Raw genomic sequence first — 24,445 nt, forward strand, 5'->3', positions numbered from 1 at the left:
AAACGGTTCGAGCGCTACATGCATGTCGTATGGATGACACCCAATCCGTCTCCTCTTATGTCCTCAAAATGAAGAGCCTCATTGATCGTGCTAACCGTCTTAACCTAAACATATCAAATGAGTTAGCCACCGATCTTATCCTTAATTCCCTATCAAAAAGGTTTGATCAATTTGTAATTAATTACAATATGAATGGGATGGATAAGAGCATAGGTGAGCTTCACGGTATGCTTAGAACGGCAGAAACTAGCATGGGTAAAAGGGCTTTACCCGTGTTAGCAATCGATCAAGGTGGGTCCAAAGGTAACACCTCTAAGCCAAAGGTGGCTAAGAGAAAAGGACCCGCCTATCAAGGCAAAGGGAAGGGGAAGATGGTTACCCCAACCATCAACAAGGCCAAGAAGCAAAAGGTCACCGAGAAGGCAAACCCCAAGGAAGATCCATGTTTCGGTTGCGGTGAGATGGGTCATTGGAAACGAAACTGTCCGGTCTACCTTAAGGAGTTGAAGGACAAGAGGGATGCAGGGCAAACCTCAGGTAATATATATATGGTATATATAGAGCTAAGTATTACTTCTTCTAATACATGGGTATTAGACACTGGATGTGGAACTCATATTTGCAATTCTTTGCAGGGGTTCAAAAGAAGTGATCATAAGGCGGGAACATCAAGTCTCTATATGGGCAATGGTGCAAAGGTGCATGTTAAAGCTCAAGGAGATTTTATTTTGAAGCTTCCAAGCGGATTGGAACTTATTTTAGAAAATGTTTTGTATGCTCCGGATTTGTGTAGAAACATTATTTCTATTTCTCGCTTAAAACAATGTGGTTACGTTGTTAATTTTATTGATGATGATATTCATGTTTCTAAAGATAATGTATTCTATTTCAAGGCTTCGCCTTCAAATGGAATTTATGAATTGGTTCATGATGACACATCATCTAGTAGCTCAATGTACCATACAAGCACCAAGAAACTCACAAGGGATTTGAGTGATTCCTACTTATGGCATTGTCGCCTTGGTCACATAAACAAGAACCGAATACATACACTTCAAAAGAATGGACTTTTGAAATCAAATGAAATGGATTCGTTTGAAGTATGTGAATCTTGTTTACAAGGCAAGATGACTAAAGCACCTTTCAAAGGGATCTATGAAAGGGCTAAAGATTTATTGGGATTAATACATTCGGATGTATGTGGACCCTTTAAACCCATGACTAGGAAAGGTGAAAGATACTTTGTTACTTTCATTGATGACTTTAGTCGTTTCGGATATGTCTACTTATTAAGACACAAGGACGAAACGTTTGAAGCATTCAAAGAATATCAAAACGAAGTACAAAATCAACTCAATAAGACAATTAAGGTACTACGTACCGATAGAGGAGGTGAATACCTAAGCGATGCCTTCCAAGATCATCTTAGGAGTTGTGGGATTATCTCACAACTTACTCCACCCGGAACACCCCAACTTAATGGAGTTTCCGAAAGGAGGAACCGAACCCTAATGGATATGGTTCGATCTATGATGGCAAGAAGCTCGTTGCCTCTATCATTTTGGGGTTATTGTCTAAGCTCCGCGGCTCGTATTTTAAATATGGCCCCAACCAAGAAGGTGGAACGAACTCCTCATGAGATGTGGTTTGGAAAACCTCCTTCTCTTTCATACTTGAAAGTATGGGGATGTGAAGCCTATCCTAAGCGTTATGTAGCAAATAAGCTACATGCTCGATCCACAAAGTGTATCTTCATAGGATATCCCAAAGATGACATGGGATATTACTTCTATGATCCATCCGAGCAAACCGTATTTGTTGCTCGGAAAGCGGAATTCCTTGAAACCAAGTTCCTTATGGAAGGTGATGGTGAAAGGAAGATAGATCTTGTAGAGGTACAAGATCAAGCCGATGATACACAATTGGTTGGCACTAGTACTCAACATGAGGATGTTGAAAATGATCAAATGGATGATCAAGGTACACAAGACGTTCGAAGATCTAGTAGGATTAGTAATCCTCCCGAGAGATATGGGTTTCTCGTGGAAGGTTGCTATACGGTTGATTTGGATGAACCGACAAACTACAAAGATGCTTTATCAAGAATTGATAAAGATAAATGGCAGGAAGCCATGAACGCCGAGATGCAATCCATGTATGAAAACCAAGTTTGGGAACTTGTTGTGCAACCTCCTAGCTCCAAGCTAGTTGATTGCAAATGGCTTTTCAAGAAGAAAACCGACATACATGGAAACTTGGATACATACAAAGCTAGACTTGTAGCAAAAGGTTTCACTCAAACTCAAGGGGTTGATTATGATGAAACTTTCTCGCCAGTAGCAATGCTAAAGTCTATTAGGATATTATTTGCCATTGCTGCTCACTATGACTATGAAATATGGCAAATGGATGTCAAAACCGCTTTCCTAAATGGATATCTTGAGGAAGATGTCTATATGGTACAGCCCGAAGGTTTTGTTGATCTGAAAAATCCTAAAAAGGTATGCAAGTTGAAGAAATCAATCTACGGATTGAAACAAGCATCTAGAATGTGGAATCATCACTTTAATGAAGAGGCAAAGAAATTTGGCTTCATTAAAAATGGTGATGAAGCTTGTGTGTACAAGAAGGCTAGTGGGAGCTCTATAATGTTCCTTGTGCTATATGTGGATGATATATTATTATTTGGGAATGATATTACCACAATGAAAGGAGTCAAAACTTGGCTAAAGAGTTGCTTCTCCATTAAGGATCTTGGAGACGCACAATACATATTGGGGATAGGGATCTATAGGAATAGATCCAAGAGAATGATAGGTTTAAGTCAAAGTACATACATTGATAAAATCTTGAAAAGGTTCAAGATGGAAAACTCTAAGAAAGGTTTGGTACCTATTCAAAGAGGAACCGTTCTCAATTCATCTCAGTGTCCTACCACGAAAGATGAACAAGAGAGAATGAAGAAAGTCCCATACGCATCTGCTATTGGGTCTATCATGTATGCGATGATATGTACTAGACCGGATGTGTCATGCGCTCTAAGCTTGACAAGTAGATACCAGAATAACCCAGGAAACAGTCATTGGATTGCTGTTAAAAGCATATTGAAATACCTTAGGAGGACTAAGGATATGTTTCTAATATATGGGTCTGGTGAGGAGGAACTCGCTGTAAAAGGTTACGTGGATGCGAGTTTCCAAACTGATCGAGATGACTCTCGATCACAATCCGGTTATGTCTTCATGTTAAATGGTGGTGCGGTCTCTTGGAAGAGTTCGAAACAGGAGGTTGTTGCGTTATCCACTACAGAGTCGGAGTACATTGCCGCCTCACTGGCAGCTCAGGAAGCTGCATGGATGAAGAAATTCATCGACGACTTAGGAGTGGTCCCTTCCATTCAGGACCCTCTTGAGATCTTTTGTGACAACGAGGGTGCGATTGCTCAAATCAAGGAACCTCGTGCTCATCAAAAGACTCGTCACATTGAGCGGAGATTCAACTACATCAGGGATGAGGTTGAAAAGGGAAAGATATGTATTCACAAAGTTCACACAGATCATAATGTTGCGGATCCACTCACGAAGCTTTTACATGGGCCAAAACATGAGGGACATGTTTGTGCGTTAGGGCTTCGATATTCTAGTGATTGGAATTGATCTACTTTATGTATTGTAACGGAACGAATTAGTTCAAACTCATTAATATAATTATGGTATTAATTTAATTATGAGTCATGTTCCAATTTAGCATATTTCATCCATGAATAAACTATTATTCTAAATTCCGTAGTTGATCACATTTGTGGGAACAAGTGTGAGGTTTAGACTATTATGAACTCGGATTGGTATACATTCATAGGTTGAATGTGGGGCAAGGTTGCAACCAAGGTTCATAGATATTTGTGGGAAACAAATATTGGAAGACCCGCTCTCAAGAATTACTGTATAGAACTTTTGTGGTTGATCACATGTAATCTTGAGTAAAGGAGAATATCATTGTATCCTCTGACCTGAGATACATATTGGGTTCTGACATTCACCGAGTATTATGCCTTGATTCTTTTCTTCGCTATTCTGAAACATGGTAGTACATAAGGAAGAACTCAGGTATATTACAAAGTGTATATCTAGGACGTATGTAGTCAAGATGGAATTTGTCCCTCTTATTCGTTGAGAGTCAGATGTCTAAGGCCTGAAAAGTTAAATCTATAAGAGAGTGATCACTCTGTATCTCTTGGATTTAACATGACATCTAGGACGAAAGGAAATAATGAAAGATTCACCTAATCATATTCGAAATGGGAACTCGAAAGGGATGATGTTATTGAATGGCACAAAGTCATAACATATTGGGGGTGATGGACGGTCGTTAGGTGGTATCCGTCACTTGCATTAATTTCTTATGTTTCTCGTGCAAGTGGGAGATTGAAGGTTTTTCGTATGCCCGAGAGACATATTAAATTAATGTGGCTAACATGTTATGATCCAAGTCGGGTCATACCCAATAACAAGCTTACCGACACCTTATACGTATTTAATCTTAACGATTGGTTCGTTAAATAAATACGCGACACTTGGATTTTAGAAAATCGGGTTTCTAAAATATTTTCACTTGGGATAAATTATTTGGATAATTTATATTTAATTATTTATAGGTTTAAATAATTATGTTGTGTTATATTTTATAAAATGGTTTATAAAATAAAAGTATCTTAACAAATGCATTATATTTATAACAAGTTTTATATAACTTATAATAAGTTTTATAAATCTTATTATATACTTAAGTAATAGGCAGTTTTTGGGACTCCAAGAACTTCACCCATGCTTATTCTTTGATGCTTTCAATAACACAATTCCATATATGCATGTCCCTTGACTAGAAGCAACACACACATGCAAACAAATCAAGTGATATAGCAAAAAAACTGAAAAACAGTCCCTTGGGAGCTGCTGAATGTCGTGGGCTGTTAGGGTCCTAAAGAGGGTTCTAATTTTAGTTTATGCAAGTTTAATTCAAGTGTAAATAAATCCTAACCAAAGTGCAAGGGTGTTGGTGCATAGTTTGGGGTATAACTACTTGAGGTTTCATACATTTGAAGCTCTATTCTTCATCATCATCTTCATCATCAACTACATAGCTTGGAGAAGGTATAATCTCTTATCTATCTTGTAGTTTGTAAGTATGTTTCACAACTTGATCCTAATTGGGATTTAACTTTAATTGGTTAAAGTTTAACATGTTCTAAAATGGTAATTACATGCTTCCGCTTTTAATTGATTCTTAAATGGTTTTAAGTATAATGGAACTTGTTAAATCCCAACACTATTGGTATATACACTCCAATGATCAGCTCTTAGTAGCCCATGTGAGTCACCTAACACATGTGGGAACCATCATTTGGCAACTAGCATGAAATATCTCATAAAATTACAAAAATATGAGTAATCATTCATGACTTATTTACATGAAAACAAAATTACATATCCTTTATATCTAATCCATACACCAACGACCAAAAACACCTATAAACACTTTCATTCTTCAATTTTATTCATCTAATTGATCTCTCTCAAGTTCTATCTCCAAGTTCTAAGTGTTCTTCATAAATTCTACAAGTTCTAGTTACATAAAATCAAGAATACTTTCAATTTTGCTAGCTCACTTCCAATCTTGTAAGGTGATCATCCAACCTCAAGAAATCTTTGTTTCTTACAGTAGGTTATCATTCTAATACAATGTAATAATCATATTCAAACTTTGGTTCAATTTCTATAAATATAACAATCTTATTTCAAGTGATGATCTTACTTGAACTTGTTTTCGTGTCATGATTCTGCTTCAAGAACTTCGAGCCATCCAATGATCCGTTGAAGCTAGATCCATTTTTCTCTTTTCCAGTAGGTTTATCCAAGGAACTTAAGGTAGTAATGATGTTCATAACATCATTCGATACATACATATAAAGCTATCTTATTCGAAGGTTTAAACTTGTAATCACTAGAACATAGTTTAGTTAATTCTAAACTTGTTCGCAAACAAAAGTTAATCCTTCTAACTTGACTTTTAAAATCAACTAAACACATGTTCTATATCTATATGATATGCTAACTTAATGATTAAAACCTGGAAACACGAAAAACACCGTAAAACCGGATTTATGCTGTCGTAGTAACACCGCGGGCTGTTTTGGGTTAGTTAATTAAAAACTATGATAAACTTTGATTTAAAAGTTGTTATTCTGAGAAAATGATTTTTATTATGAACATGAAACTATATCCAAAAATTATGGTTAAACTCAAAGTGGAAGTATGTTTTCTAAAATGGTCATCTAGACGTCGTTCTTTCGACTGAAATGACTACCTTTACAAAAATGACTTGTAACTTATTTTTCCGACTATAAACCTATACTTTTTCTATTTATATTCATAAAATAGAGTTCAATATGAAACCATAGCAATTTGATTCACTCAAAACGGATTTAAAATGAAGAAGTTATGGGTAAAACAAGATTGGATAATTTTTCTCATTTTAGCTACGTGAAAATTAGTAACAAATCTATTCCAACCATAACTTAATCAACTTGTATTGTATATTATGTAATCTTGAGATACCATAGACACGTATACAATGTTTCAACCTATCATGTCGACACAACTATATATATTTCGGAACAACCATAGACACTCTATATGTGAATGTTGGAGTTAGCTATACAGGGTTGAGGTTGATTCCAAAATATATATAGTTTGAGTTGTGATCAATACTGAGATACGTATACACTGGGTCGTGGATTGATTCAAGATAATATTTATCAATTTATTTCTGTACATCTAACTGTGGACAACTAGTTGTAGGTTACTAACGAGGACAGCTGACTTAATAAACTTAAAACATCAAAATATATTAAAAGTGTTGTAAATATATTTTGAACATACTTTGATATATATGTATATATTGTTATAGGTTCGTGAATCAACCAGTGGCCAAGTCTTACTTCCCGACGAAGTAAAAATCTGTGAAAGTGAGTTATAGTCCCACTTTTAAAATCTAATATTTTTGGGATGAGAATACATGCAGGTTTTATAAATGATTTACAAAATAGACACAAGTACGTGAAACTACATTCTATGGTTGAATTATTTAAATCGAATATGCCCCTTTTTATTAAGTCTGGTAATCTAAGAATTAGGGAACAGACACCCTAATTGACGCGAATCCTATAGATAGATCTATTGGGCCTAACAAACCCCATCCAAAGTACCGAATGCTTTAGTACTTCGAAATTTATATCATATCCGAAGGGTGTCCAGGAATGATGGGGATATTCTTATATATGCATCTTGTTAATGTCGGTTACCAGGTGTTCACCATATGAATGATTTTTATCTCTATGTATGGGATGTGTATTGAAATATGAAATCTTGTGGTCTATTATTATGATTTGATATATATAGGTTAAACCTATAACTCACCAACATTTTTGTTGACATTTTAAGCATGTTTATTCTCAGGTGATTATTAAGAGCTTCCGCTGTCGCATACTTAAATAAGGACGAGATTTGGAGTCCATGCTTGTATGATATTGTGTAAAAACTGCATTCAAGAAACTTATTTTGTTGTAACATATTTGTATTGTAAACCATTATGTAATGGTCGTGTGTAAACAGGATATTTTAGATTATCATTATTTGATAATCTACATAAAGCTTTTTAAACCTTTATTGATGAAATAAAGGTTATGGTTTGTTTTAAAATGAATGCAGTCTTTGAAAAACGTCTCATATAGAGGTCAAAACCTCGCAACGAAATCAATTAATATGGAACGTTTTTAATCAATAAGAACGGGACATTTCACGTAGACCTGTATATAAAGTATGGTGTGAAGAATTATTGTGTAGTATAGAAATAAATGATCGGGTAGCTACTTTAACCGATCGAACTTTTATTAGATTTTTGTTAGGAGGTTCGATGCGCCACATGTCTCTACTAGACATGGCTCAGGCCTTACGTATATATACGCCTGAGGAGCTAGCATCTGCCGATTGTCAAGGGTTGATATTAAATAGTAGGAAGATTGATGAAAATTTTGATACGCATGGTGTATGGAGTCAAATGACTAGCCATCACCGATTTAAATGGGGAAATTACTCTTATACGGATATAGATAGAGCTGAGTTAAGAGTAATTCACAGGTTTCTAGCGCACTCGATTACACAGCGAGGTAAAAATAAGGAAAAGGTAAATGTGCAAGATTTATTTTACCACATGTATATTCGAGACCCACAAAGCGCTGTAAGTATACCTTATTATGTGGGTTATTATTTATCGGCTATGGTTAGGGGGATGAGACCGCACAGTATAATAGGAGGTGGTATATTTATTTCATTAATTACTGAGTATCTCGATGTGGATATAAGTCGGGGGGATTATTAATCGAAGAACCAGAACCCCACGATAAAATTGGTTTAAATGTATATCATGGTGCTAAGGTTTTGAAGAGGCGAAATAACGCTGCAGTACCATATAATGGAAGACATCCACAGGTTGAAAGAGATCAACAGCCAGGTAATGTGGGAGGGGGAAATGAAATGACAGAAATGCAAAGGTTTATAGCTTCACAAGAGTATGAAAATGCTAGACATCGAGCATTTGAAGATTGGCAAGTTCATCAAAACCACATCATAGCTCATTGCCAACATGTAGGTAGAAACTATATTCCTACTCCAAAGCCCGTATTTCCTCCCTGGACTATAGAGATTCAACCACCGTATCCTACTTATAACCCAGCTGAAGCATTCTATAACACATACGGTTATGCATGGAACCCCTACTAGTATCAGTATCAACCCTAGTTTATTTAGTTTTATTTATTTTATTTTTGTAATGTTACTACATTTAGCACTTATGTTGATATTGTAATAGTTTTTATAATTTTCTAACTTTTATTATTAGATTTTAATAATTTTTGAATGTGGGGTAATATACCAAACTTCAAAAATATGTATACATGTTTGCAGTTTATCTTATGTACACAACAGGGTAAAACAATGCATTTTCAAAGACTGGCATTAAGTGCAGCAAAAGCAACTATTTTTGACGATAAGATGCAAAATAAATGTGATATAACAACAAACGGGATGAACAAATGATGTGCACCATTTACCATTCAACACAAACAACAATATGTTTGGAAACTATGGTAAAATTTAATCATTTTTCTGCGCTAATTGAAATGTCCCGTTCTTATTGATGAAAAACGTTCCATATTAATTGATTTCGTTGCGAGGTTTTGACCTCTATATGAGACGTTTTTCAAAGACTGCATTCATTTTAAAACAAACCATAACCTTTATTTCATCAATAAAGGTTTAAAAAGCTTTACGTAGATTATCAAAAAATGATAATCTAAAATATCCTGTTTACACACGACCATTACATAATGGTTTACATTACAAATATGTTACAACAAAATAAGTTTCTTGAATGCAGTTTTTACACAATATCATACAAGCATGGACTCCAAATCTCGTCCTTATTTAAGTATGCTACAGCGGAAGCTCTTAATAATCACCTGAGAATAAACATGCTTAAAACGTCAACAAAAATGTTGGTGAGTTATAGGTTTAACCTATATATATCAAATCATAATAATAGACCACAAGATTTCATATTTCAATACACATCCCATACATAGAGATAAAAATCATTCATATGGTGAACACCTGGTAACCGACATTAACAAGATGCATATATAAGAATATCCCCATCATTCCGGGACACCCTTCGGATATGATATAAATTTCGAAGTACTAAAGCATCCGGTACTTTGGATGGGGTTTGTTAAGCCCAATAGATCTATCTTTAGGATTCGCGTCAATTAGGGTGTCTGTTCCCTAATTCTTAGATTACCAGACTTAATAAAAAGGGGCATATTCGATTTCGATAATTCAACCATAGAATGTAGTTTCACGTACTTGTGTCTATTTTGTAAATCATTTATAAAACCTGCATGTATTCTCATCCCAAAAATATTAGATTTTAAAAGTGGGACTATAACTCACTTTCACAGATTTTTACTTCGTCGAGAAGTAAGACTTGGCCACTGTTGATTCACGAACCTATAACAATATATACATATATATTAAAGTATGTTCAAAATATATTTACAACACTTTTAATATATTTTGATGTTTTAAGTTTATTAAGTCAGCTGTCCTCGTTAGTAACCTACTACTAGTTGTCCACAGTTAGATGTACAGGAATAAATCAATAAATATTATCTTGAATCAATCCACGACCCAGTGTATACGTATCTCAGTATTGATCACAACTCAAACTATATATATTTTGGAATCAACCTCAACCCTGTATAGCTAACTCCAACATTCACATATAGAGTGTCTATGGTTGTTCCGAAATATATATAGATGTGTCGACATGATAGGTCGAAACATTGTATACGTGTCTATGGTATCTCAAGATTACATAATATACAATACAAGTTGATTAAGTTATGTTTGGAATAGATTTGTTACCAATTTTCACGTAGCTAAAATGATAAAAATTATCCAATCTTGTTTTACCCATAACTTCTTCATTTTAAATCCGTTTTGAATGAATCAAATTGCTATGGTTTCATATTGAACTGTATTTTATGAATCTAAACAGAAAAAGTATAGGTTTATAGTCGGAAAAATAAGTTACAAGTCGTTTTTGTAAAGGTAGTCATTTCAGTCGAAAGAACGACGTCTAGATGACCATTTTAGAAAACATACTTCCACTTTGAGTTTAACCATAATTTTTGGATATAGTTTCATGTTCATAATAAAAATCATTTTCTCAGAATAACAACTTTTAAATCAAAGTTTATCATAGTTTTTAATTAACTAACCCAAAACAGCCCGCGGTGTTACTACGACGGCGTAAATCCGGTTTTACGGTGTTTTTCGTGTTTCCAGGTTTTAAATCATTAAGTTAGCATATCATATAGATATAGAACATGTGTTTAGTTAATTTTAAAAGTCAAGTTAGAAGGATTAACTTTTGTTTGCGAACAAGTTTAGAATTAACTAAACTATGTTCTAGTGATTATGAGTTTAAACCTTCGAATAAGATAGTTTTATATATATGAATCGAATGATGTTATGAACATCATTACTACCTCAAGTTTAGTAGGTAAACCTACTGGAAGTGACAAGAAATGATCTAGCTTCAAAGGATCTTGGATGGCTTGAAAGTTCTTGAAGTAGGATCATGACACAAAAACAAGTTCAAGTAAGATTTTTGCTCGAATTAAGATAGTTTATAGTTATAGAAATTGAATCAAAGTTTGAATATGAATATTACCTTGAATAAGAAAGATAACCTACTGTATATAACAAAGGTTTCTTGATCTTAGATGATTACTTGGAATGGATTAGAAAGCTTGGAAGTAAATTAGTAACCTTGAAGGGATTTTTGAAGTATTCTTGAAGTGTTCTTCCTATGATGATTATAGCTTGATTCTTGAAGTGATTTTTGATGAAGATGATGATTAACTACTGGAAAAATACGTTCATAATAGTGTGGGTGTGTTGAGAGAGAATTAGAAAGAGATTTGGAAGTGAAATGGAGTGAATGATGAGTGTTAATTGGTGAGTGGTGAGTGGGGTTAAAAGGAGTTCTAGTTAGTTGACTAGCTCATGGTAGAAGTTAAAATTGATTAGTCATACATGACATAATCAAGAGTGGAATCCCATGCTAGTTCCTATTGGTATATACCCATAGTAAGTACGTTTTGAAGCTGTGTATAATACGGGTAAGAATACGACTAGAATTCTTGATGAAAGAAAAGAATGGGAAAGTAACTGTAACCATTTTCGTTAAGTATGAGTGTTTTGATATATGTCTTGAAGTCTTCCAAAAGTATTTTAATACATCTAAATACACTACATGTATATACATTTTAACGGAGTCGTTAAGTCATCGTTAGTCGTTACATGTAAGTGTTGTTTTGAAACCTTTAAGTTAACGATCTCAATTAATGTTGTTAACCCATTGTTTATTATATCTAATGAGATGTTAAATTATTATATTATCATGATATTATGATATATTAATATATCTTAATATGATATATATACATTTAAATGTCGTTACAACGATAATCGTTACATATATGTCTCGTTTCGAAATCCTTAAGTTAGTAGTCTTGTTTATATGTATATAACTCATTGTTAATATACTTATGGAGATACTTACTTATCATAATCTCATGTTAACCATATGTATATCCATATATATATCGTCAAGTCATTTTTACAAGTTTTAACGTTCGTGAATCGCCGGTCAACTTGGGTGGTCAATTGTCTATATGAAACATATTTCAATTAATCAAGTCTTAACAAGTTTGATTGCTTAACATGTTGGAAACATTTAATCATGTAAATATCAATCTCAATTAATATATATAAACATGGAAAAGTTTGGGTCACTACAGTACCTACCCGTTAAATAAATTTCGTCCCGAAATTTTAAGCTGTTGAAGGTGTTGACGAATCTTCTGGAAATAGATGCGGGTATTTCTTCTTCATCTGATCTTCACGCTCCCAGGTGAACTCGGGTCCTCTACGAGCATTCCATCGAACCTTAACAATTGGTATCTTGTTTTGCTTAAGTCTTTTAACCTCACGATCCATTATTTCGACGGGTTCTTCGATGAATTGAAGTTTTTCGTTGATTTGGATTTCATCTAACGGAATAGTGAGATCTTCTTTAGCAAAACATTTCTTCAAATTCGAGACGTGGAAAGTGTTATGTACAGCCGCGAGTTGTTGAGGTAACTCAAGTCGGTAAGCTACTGGTCCGACACGATCAATAATCTTGAATGGTCCAATATACCTTGGATTTAATTTCCCTCGTTTACCAAATCGAACAACGCCTTTCCAAGGTGCAACTTTAAGCATGACCATCTCTCCAATTTCAAATTCTATATCTTTTCTTTTAATGTCAGCGTAGCTCTTTTGTCGACTTTGGGCGGTTTTCAACCGTTGTTGAATTTGGATGATCTTCTCGGTAGTTTCTTGTATAATCTCCGGACCCGTAATCTGTCTATCCCCCACTTCACTCCAACAAATCGGAGACCTGCACTTTCTACCATAAAGTGCTTCAAACGGCGCCATCTCAATGCTTGAATGGTAGCTGTTGTTATAGGAAAATTCTGCTAACGGTAGATGTCGATCCCAACTGTTTCCGAAATCAATAACACATGCTCGTAGCATGTCTTCAAGCGTTTGTATCGTCCTTTCGCTCTGCCCATCAGTTTGTGGATGATAGGCAGTACTCATGTCTAGACGAGTTCCTAATGCTTGCTGTAATGTCTGCCAGAATCTTGAAATAAATCTGCCATCCCTATCAGAGATAATAGAGATTGGTATTCCATGTCTGGAGACGACTTCCTTCAAATACAGTCGTGCTAACTTCTCCATCTTGTCATCTTCTCTTATTGGCAGAAAGTGTGCTGATTTGGTGAGACGATCAACTATTACCCAAATAGTATCAAAACCACTTGCAGTCCTTGGCAATTTAGTGATGAAATCCATGGTAATGTTTTCCCATTTCCATTCTGGGATTTCAGGTTGTTGAAGTAGACCTGATGGTTTCTGATGCTCAGCTTTGACCTTAGAACACGTCAAACATTCTCCTACATATTTAGCAACATCGGCTTTCATACCCGGCCACCAAAAATGTTTCTTGAGATCCTTGTACATCTTCCCCGTTCCAGGATGTATTGAGTATCTGGTTTTATGAGCTTCTCTAAGTACCATTTCTCTCATATCTCCAAATCTTGGTACCCAAATCCTTTCAGCCCTATACCGGGTTCCGTCTTCCCGAATATTAAGATGCTTCTCCGATCCTTTGGGTATTTCATCCTTTAAATTTCCTTCTTTTAAAACTCCTTGTTGCGCCTCCTTTATTTGAGTAGTAAGGTTATTATGAATCATTATATTCATAGATTTTACTCGAATGGGTTCTCTGTCCTTCCTGCTCAAGGCATCGGCTACCACATTTGCCTTTCCCGGGTGGTAACGAATCTCAAAGTCGTAATCATTCAATAATTCAATCCACCTACGCTGCCTCATATTCAGTTGTTTCTGATTAAATATGTGTTGAAGACTTTTGTGGTCGGTATATATAATACTTTTGACCCCATATAAGTAGTGCCTCCAAGTCTTTAATGCAAAAACAACCGCGCCTAATTCTAAATCATGCGTCGTATAATTTTGTTCATGAATCTTCAATTGTCTAGACGCATAAGCAATCACCTTCGTTCGTTGCATTAATACACAACCGAGACCTTGCTTTGATGCGTCACAATAAATCACAAAATCATCATTCCCTTCGGGCAATGACAATATAGGTGCCGTAGTTAGCTTTTTCTTCAATAACTGAAACGCTTTCTCTTGTTCATCATTCCATTCAAATTTCTTCCCTTTATGCGTTAATGCAGTCAAGGGTTTTGCTATTCTGGAAAAGTCTTGGATGAACCTTCTGTAGTAACCAGCTAGTCCTAAAAACTGGCGTATGTGTTTCGGAGTTTTCGGGGTTTCCCACTTTTCAACAGTTTCTATCTTTGCCGGATCCACCTTAATACCTTCTTTGTTCACTATGTGACCGAGGAATTGAACTTCTTCTAACCAAAATGCACACTTTGAAAACTTAGCGTACAGTTTTTCCTTCCTCAATACTTCTAACACCTTTCTCAAATGTTCACCGTGTTCTTGGTCATTCTTTGAGTAAATAAGTATGTCATCAATGAAAATAATGACAAACTTGTCAAGGTATGGTCCACACACTCGGTTCATAAGGTCCATGAACACAGCTGGTGCATTAGTTAAACCAAATGGCATGACCATAAACTCGTAATGACCGTAACGTGTTCTGAAAGCAGTCTTTGGAATATCATCTTCCTTCACCCGCATTTGATGATACCCGGAACGTAAGTCAATCTTTGAATAAACAGACGAGCCTTGTAGTTGATCAAATAAGTCGTCGATTCTCGGTAGTGGGTAGCGGTTCTTGTTGGTAAGTTTGTTCAACTCTCGGTAGTCGATACACAACCTGAATGTACCATCTTTCTTCTTGACAAACAAAACAGGAGCTCCCCACGGTGATGTGCTTGGTCGAATGAAACCACGCTCTAAAAGTTCTTGTAATTGGCTTTGCAGTTCTTTCATCTCGCTGGGTGCGAGTCTGTAAGGAGCACGAGCTATTGGTGCAGCTCCTGGTACAAGATCTATTTGAAATTCAACGGATCGCTGTGGGGGTAATCCCGGTAATTCTTTCGGAAATACATCGGGAAATTCTTTTGCAATGGGAACATCATTGATGCTCTTTTCTTCAGTTTGTACTTTCTCGACGTGTGCTAGAACAGCATAGCAACCTTTTCTTATTAGTTTTTGTGCCTTCAAATTACTAATAAGATGTAGCTTCGTGTTGCCCTTTTCTCCGTACACCATTAAGGGTTTTCCTTTTTCTCGTATAATGCGAATTGCATTTTTGTAACAAACGATCTCTGCTTTCACTTCTTTCAACCAGTCCATACCGATTATCACATCAAAACTCCCTAACTCTACTGGTATCAAATCAATCTTAAATGTTTCGCTAACCAGTTTAATTTCTCGATTCCGACATATATTATCTGCTGAAATTAATTTACCATTTGCTAATTCGAGTAAAAATTTACTATCCAAAGGCGTCAATGGACAACTTAATTTAGCACAAAAATCTCTACTCATATAGCTTCTATCCGCACCCGAATCAAATAAAACGTAAGCAGATCTATTGTCAATAAGAAACGTACCCGTAACAAGCTCCGGGTCTTCCTGTGCCTCTGCCGCATTAATATTGAAAACTCTTCCGCGGCCTTGTCCATTCGTGTTCTCCTGGTTCGGGCAATTTCTAATAATGTGGCCCGGTTTTCCACATTTATAACAAACTACAATGGCATAACTTGCTCCGACACTACTTGCTCCACCATTACTCGTTCCAACACCATTTGTTCCTTTCGTTCTATTAACCCCTGGTCCGTAGACCTCACACTTCGCCGCGCTATGACCATTTCTTTTACACTTGTTGCAAAATTTGGTGCAGAACCCCGAGTGATTCTTTTCACACCTTTGGCATAGCTGCTTCTGATTGTTGTTGTTGTTGCGGTTATTATTGTTGTTAAGATGATTGTTGTGGTTGCTGTTGTTGTTGTTGTTGTTGTTGTTGTTGGGCCGTTTGTTGTAGTTGCGATTGATGTTGCGATTGTTAGGATAGTTGTTGCGATTATTGTTATAATTGCTGTTGTTATTGTATTGGTGATTCTTATCACCGTTTTCCTCCCACTTTCTTTTGACTTGCTTCACATTGGCCTCTTCAGCAGTCTGTTCTTTAATTCTTTCTTCAATTTGGTTCACGAGTTTGTGAGCCATTCTACATGCCTGTTGTATGGAGGCGGGCTCGTGTGAACTTATATCTTCTTGGATTCTTTCCGGTAATCCTTTCACAAACGCGTCGATCTTCTCTTCCTCATCTTCGAATGCTCCCGGACACAATAGGCACAATTCTGTGAATCGTCTTTCGTACGTGGTAATATCAAATCCTTGGGTTCGTAACCCTCTAAGTTCTGTCTTGAGCTTATTGACCTCGGTTCTGGGACGGTACTTCTCGTTCATCAAGTGCTTGAATGCTGACCACGGTAGTGCGTACGCATCGTCTTGTCCCACTTGCTCTAGATAGGTATTCCACCATGTTAACGCAGAACCTGTGAAGGTATGCGTAGCGTACTTCACTTTGTCCTCTTCAGTACACTTACTTATGGCAAACACCGATTCAACCTTCTCGGTCCACCGTTTCAATCCGATCGGTCCTTCGGTTCCATCAAATTCCAAAGGTTTGCAGGCAGTGAATTCTTTGTAGGTGCATCCTACACGATTTCCTGTACTGCTAGATCCAAGGTTATTGTTGGTATGTAGCGCAGCCTGTACTGCGGCTATGTTTGAAGCTAGAAAAGTACGGAATTCCTCTTCATTCATATTCACGGTGTGTCGAGTAGTCGGTGCCATTTCCTTCAAAATAGTTAAATGGAACAAGTTAATCATACAGAATATTAAGAGTAGTTAATAGTATTTCGTAGCATAATATGAACTCATTTATAAAAGCTTTTTCTTCATATTAGCGTTTTATAAGTTTAAATTCGGGTAGTACCTACCCGTTAAGTTCATACTTAGTAGCTAATATACAATTCAACTACTACAATTCTATATGAAAAACTGATTATAATAATATTTCGCGTTCAAACTTTTACACAATATTTTACAAACTTACAATACCGCTTATTTTACATATAGCATGAAATATAGCACACAATAAATTTGATACAAGATGGTTGTGAAGATAATTCTAGCTAGTACACAAGTCGTTCAGCAAAGGCAATAAAGACACGTAATTCATACGTCCAGAAACAAGTCATGCATTCTGGTTTTACTAGGATTACTTCCCATCCTTGGTCTTGTGGAACATAACCGTTATGGCCGTTGATAAGACAGCGTGTTGTAACGTCGTCAAAGGGACGAGGGTTACGTAATGACCAACAGTCTCGTAATAACCTAAAAACCTCATTTCTTACCCCAATTACCGACTCCGTCACTTGAGGGAACGTTTTGTTTAATAGTTGTAGCCCGATGTTCTTGTTATCACTTTGGTGAGAAGCGAACATTACTAACCCGTAAGCATAACATGCTTCTTTATGTTGCATGTTAGCCGCTTTTTCTAAATCACGAAGTCCTATATTTGGATATACTGAATCAAAATAATTTCTTAACCCGTTGCGTAAAATAGCATTTGGGTTCCCCGCAATATATGCGTCAAAGTAAACACATCGTAACTTATGGATTTCCCAATGTGATATCCCCCATCTTCCGAACGAAAGCCTTTTATAAACCAAATCATTCTTGGAACGTTCTTCGAATGTCTTACAAACTGATCTCGCCTTAAATAGTTGTGCCGAGGAATTCTGACCGACTCTAGACAAGATTTCATCAATCATGTCTCCGGGTAGGTCTCTTAAAATACTGGGTTGTCTATCCATTTTGTGTTTTTAAACTGTAAAATAGACAAGAGTTAGATTCATAAAAAAAATACTTATTAATACAAGCAATTTTTACATATATCATAAAGCATACGAACACTATATTACATATATTATACCACACGAATACAACTATCTTATTCCGACTCGCTCGTTTCTTCTTCTTCGGTTTTGGTTCGTTTTGCCAAGATTCTAGGGATATATGATGTTCCCCTAATACGAGCCGTAATTTTCCACATTGGTTTAGAAAAACCTGGTGGTTTAGAGGTTCCCGGGTCATTGTTACAACTTAAGGACTTCGGGGGTTGACGATACATATAAAGTTCATCGGGGTTGGAATTAGATTTCTCTATTTTTATGCCCTTTCCCTTATTATTTTCTTTTGCCTTTTTAAATTCAGTTGGGGTAATTTCTATAACATCATCGGAATTCTCGTCGGAATCCGATTCATCGGAGAATTGGTAATCCTCCCAATATTTTGCTTCCTTGGCGGAAACACCATTGACCATAATTAACCTTGGTCGGTTGGTTGAGGATTCTCTTTTACTTGACCGTTTTATTATTTCCCCCACCGGTTCTATTTCTTCTTCCGGTTCCGATTCTTCTTCCGGTTCCGATTCTTCTTCCGGTTCTGACTCTTCTTCCGGTTCCTCTTCGGGAACTTGTGAATCAGTCCACGAATCATTCCAATTTACATTTGACTCTTCATTATTATTAGGTGAGTCAATGGGACTTGTTCTAGAGGTAGACATCTATCACATAATATCAAACATGTTAAGAGATTAATATATCACATAATATTCATATGTTAAAAATATATAGTTTCCAACAAAAATGTTAAGCAATCATTTTTAAAGAAAACACGGTCGAAGTCCAGACTCACTAATGCATCCTAACAAACTCGATAAGACACACTAATGCAAATTTTCTGGTTCTCTAAGACCAACGCTCTGATACCAACTGAAATGTCCCGTTCTTATTGATGAAAAACGTTCCATATTAATTGATTTCGTTGCGAGGTTTTGACCTCTATATGAGACGTTTTTCAAAGACTGCATTCATTTTAAAACAAACCATAACCTTTATTTCATCAATAAAGGTTTAAAAAGCTTTACGTAGATTATCAAAAAATGATAATCTAAAATATCCTTTTTACACACGACCATTACATAATGGTTTACATTACAAATATGTTACAACAAAATAAGTTTCTTGAATGCAGTTTTTACACAATATCATACAAGCATGGACTCCAAATCTCGTCCTTATTTAAGTATGCTACAGCGGAAGCTCTTAATAATCACCTGAGAATAAACATGCTTAAAACGTCAACAAAAATGTTGGTGAGTTATAGGTTTAACCTATATATATCAAATCATAATAATAGACCACAAGATTTCATATTTCAATACACATCCCATACATAGAGATAAAAATCATTCATATGGTGAACACCTGGTAACCGACATTAACAAGATGCATATATAAGAATATCTCCATCATTCCGGGACACCCTTCGGATATGATATAAATTTCGAAGTACTAAAGCATCCGGTACTTTGGATGGGGTTTGTTAAGCCCAATAGATCTATCTTTAGGATTCGCGTCAATTAGGGTGTCTGTTCCCTAATTCTTAGATTACCAGACTTAATAAAAAGGGGCATATTCGATTTCGATAATTCAACCATAGAATGTAGTTTCACGTACTTGTGTCTATTTTGTAAATCATTTATAAAACCTGCATGTATTCTCATCCCAAAAATATTAGATTTTAAAAGTGGGACTATAACTCACTTTCACAGATTTTTACTTCGTCGAGAAGTAAGACTTGGCCACTGTTGATTCACGAACCTATAACAATATATACATATATATTAAAGTATGTTCAAAATATATTTACAACACTTTTAATATATTTTGATGTTTTAAGTTTATTAAGTCAGCTGTCCTCGTTAGTAACCTACAACTAGTTGTCCACAGTTAGATGTACAGGAATAAATCAATAAATATTATCTTGAATCAATCCACGACCCAGTGTATACGTATCTCAGTATTGATCACAACTCAAACTATATATATTTTGGAATCAACCTCAACCCTGTATAGCTAACTCCAACATTCACATATAGAGTGTCTATGGTTGTTCCGAAATATATATAGATGTGTCGACATGATAGGTCGAAACATTGTATACGTGTCTATGGTATCTCAAGATTACATAATATACAATACAAGTTGATTAAGTTATGGTTGGAATAGATTTGTTACCAATTTTCACGTAGCTAAAATGATAAAAATTATCCAATCTTGTTTTACCCATAACTTCTTCATTTTAAATCCGTTTTGAATGAATCAAATTGCTATGGTTTCATATTGAACTGTATTTTATGAATCTAAACAGAAAAAGTATAGGTTTATAGTCGGAAAAATAAGTTACAAGTCGTTTTTTTAAAGGTAGTCATTTCAGTCGAAAGAACGACGTCTAGATGACCATTTTAGAAAACATACTTCCACTTTGAGTTTAACCATAATTTTTGGATATAGTTTCATGTTCATAATAAAAATCATTTTCTCAGAATAACAACTTTTAAATCAAAGTTTATCATAGTTTTTAATTAACTAACCCAAAACAGCCCGCGGTGTTACTACGACGGCGTAAATCCGGTTTTACGGTGTTTTTCGTGTTTCCAGGTTTTAAATCATTAAGTTAGCATATCATATAGATATAGAACATGTGTTTAGTTAATTTTAAAAGTCAAGTTAGAAGGATTAACTTTTGTTTGCGAACAAGTTTAGAATTAACTAAACTATGTTCTAGTGATTATGAGTTTAAACCTTCGAATAAGATAGTTTTATATATATGAATCGAATGATGTTATGAACATCATTACTACCTCAAGTTTAGTAGGTAAACCTACTGGAAGTGACAAGAAATGATCTAGCTTCAAAGGATCTTGGATGGCTTGAAAGTTCTTGAAGTAGGATCATGACACAAAAACAAGTTCAAGTAAGATTTTTGCTCGAATTAAGATAGTTTATAGTTATAGAAATTGAATCAAAGTTTGAATATGAATATTACCTTGAATAAGAAAGATAACCTACTGTATATAACAAAGGTTTCTTGATCTTAGATGATTACTTGGAATGGATTAGAAAGCTTGGAAGTAAATTAGTAACCTTGAAGGGATTTTTGAAGTATTCTTGAAGTGTTCTTCCTATGATGATTATAGCTTGATTCTTGAAGTGATTTTTGATGAAGATGATGATTAACTACTGGAAAAATACGTTCATAATAGTGTGGGTGTGTTGAGAGAGAATTAGAAAGAGATTTGGAAGTGAAATGGAGTGAATGATGAGTGTTAATTGGTGAGTGGTGAGTGAGGTTAAAAGGAGTTCTAGTTAGTTGACTAGCTCATGGTAGAAGTTAAAATTGATTAGTCATACATGACATAATCAAGAGTGGAATCCCATGCTAGTTCCTATTGGTATATACCTATAGTAAGTACGTTTTGAAGCTGTGTATAATACGGGTAAGAATACGACTAGAATTCTTGATGAAAGAAAAGAATGGGAAAGTAACTGTAACCATTTTCGTTAAGTATGAGTGTTTTGATATATGTCTTGAAGTCTTCCAAAAGTATTTTAATACATCTAAATACACTACATGTATATACATTTTAACGGAGTCGTTAAGTCATCGTTAGTCGTTACATGTAAGTGTTGTTTTGAAACCTTTAAGTTAACGATCTCAATTAATGTTGTTAACCCATTGTTTATTATATCTAATGAGATGTTAAATTATTATATTATCATGATATTATGATATATTAATATATCTTAATATGATATATATACATTTAAATGTCGTTACAACGATAATCGTTACATATATGTCTCGTTTCGAAATCCTTAAGTTAGTAGTCTTGTTTATATGTATATAACTCATTGTTAATATACTTATGGAGATACTTACTTATCATAATCTCATGTTAACCATATGTATATCCATATATATATCGTCAAGTCGTTTTTACAAGTTTTAACGTTCGTGAATCGCCGGTCAACTTGGGTGGTCAATTGTCTATATGAAACATATTTCAATTAATCAAGTCTTAACAAGTTTGATTGCTTAACATGTTGGAAACATTTAATCATGTAAATATCAATCTCAATTAATATATATAAACATGGAAAAGTTCGGGTCACTACACTAATCACCCTCAATAATTTAAATTGTTATTGATTTCTTGCAAATGAGGGCATTGCAATGAAATGTCCCGTTCTTATTGATTAAAAACGTTCCATATTAATTGATTTCGTTGCGAGGTTTTGACCTCTATATGAGACGTTTTTCAAAGACTGCATTCATTTTTAAAACAAACCATAACCTTTATTTCATAGATAAAGGTTTTAAAAAGCTTTACGTAGATTATCAACTAATGATAATCTAAAATATCCTGTTTACACACGACCATTACATAATGGTTTACAATACAAATATGTTACAACAAAATAAGTTTCTTGAATGCAGTTTTTACACAATATCATACAAGCATGGACTCCAAATCTCGTCCTTATTTAACTATGCGACAGCGGAAGCTCTTAATAATCACCTGAGAATAAACATGCTTAAAACGTCAACAAAAATGTTGGTGAGTTATAGGTTTAACCTATATATATCAAATCATAATAATAGACCACAAGATTTCATATTTCAATACACATCTCATACATAGAGATAAAAATCATTCATATGGTGAACACCTGGTAACCGACATTAACAAGATGCATATATAAGAATATCCCCATCATTCCGGGACACCCTTCGGATATGATATAAATTTCGAAGTACTAAAGCATCCGGTACTTTGGATGGGGCTTGTTGGGACCGATAGATCTATCTTTAGGATTCGCGTCAATTAGGGTGTCTGTTCCCTAATTCTTAGATTACCAGACTTAATAAAAAGGGGCATATTCGATTTCGATAATTCAACCATAGAATGTAGTTTCACGTACTTGTGTCTATTTTGTAAATCATTTATAAAACCTGCATGTATTCTCATCCCAAAAATATTAGATTTTAAAAGTGGGACTATAACTCACTTTCACAGATTTTTACTTCGTCGGGAAGTAAGACTTGGCCACTGGTTGATTCACGAACCTATAACAATATATACATATATATCAAAGTATGTTCAAAATATATTTACAACACTTTTAATATATTTTGATGTTTTAAGTTTATTAAGTCAGCTGTCCTCGTTAGTAACCTACAACTAGTTGTCCACAGTTAGATGTACAGAAATAAATCGATAAATATTATCTTGAATCAATCCACGACCCAGTGTATACGTATCTCAGTATTGATCACAACTCAAACTATATATATTTTGGAATCAACCTCAACCCTGTATAGCTAACTCCAACATTCACATATAGAGTGTCTATGGTTGTTCCGAAATATATATAGATGTGTCGACATGATAGGTCGAAACATTGTATACGTGTCTATGGTATCTCAAGATTACATAATATACAATACAATTTGATTAAGTTATGGTTGGAATAGATTTGTTACCAATTTTCACGTAGCTAAAATGAGAAAAATTATCCAATCTTGTTTTACCCATAACTTCTTCATTTTAAATCCGTTTTGAGTGAATCAAATTGCTATGGTTTCATATTGAACTCTATTTTATGAATCTAAATAGAAAAGTATAGGTTTATAGTCGGAAAAATAAGTTACAAGTCGTTTTTGTAAAGGTAGTCATTTCAGTCGAAAGAACGACGTCTAGATGACCATTTTAGAAAACATACTTCCACTTTGAGTTTAACCATAATTTTTGGATATAGTTTCATGTTCATAATAAAAATCATTTTCTCTGAATAACAACTTTTAAATCAAAGTTTATCATAGTTTTTAATTAACTAACCCAAAACAGCCCGCGGTGTTACTACGACGGCGTAAATCCGGTTTTACGGTGTTTTTCGTGTTTCCAGGTTTTAAATCATTAAGTTAGCATATCATATAGATATAGAACATGTGTTTAGTTGATTTTAAAAGTCAAGTTAGAAGGATTAACTTTTGTTTAAGAAAAAGTTTAGAATTAACTAAACTATGTTCTAGTGATTACAAGTTTAAACCTTCGAATAAGATAGCTTTATATGTATGAATCGAATGATGTTATGAACATCATTACTACCTTAAGTTCCTTGGATAAACCTACTAGAAAAGAGAAAAATGGATCTAGCTTCAATGGATCCTTGGATGGCTCGAAGTTCTTGAAGCAGAATCATGACACGAAAACAAGTTCAAGTAAGATCATC

Source organism: Rutidosis leptorrhynchoides, chromosome 3, assembly GCF_046630445.1.
Source record: "Rutidosis leptorrhynchoides isolate AG116_Rl617_1_P2 chromosome 3, CSIRO_AGI_Rlap_v1, whole genome shotgun sequence".
NCBI classification, from domain to species: domain Eukaryota; kingdom Viridiplantae; phylum Streptophyta; class Magnoliopsida; order Asterales; family Asteraceae; genus Rutidosis; species Rutidosis leptorrhynchoides.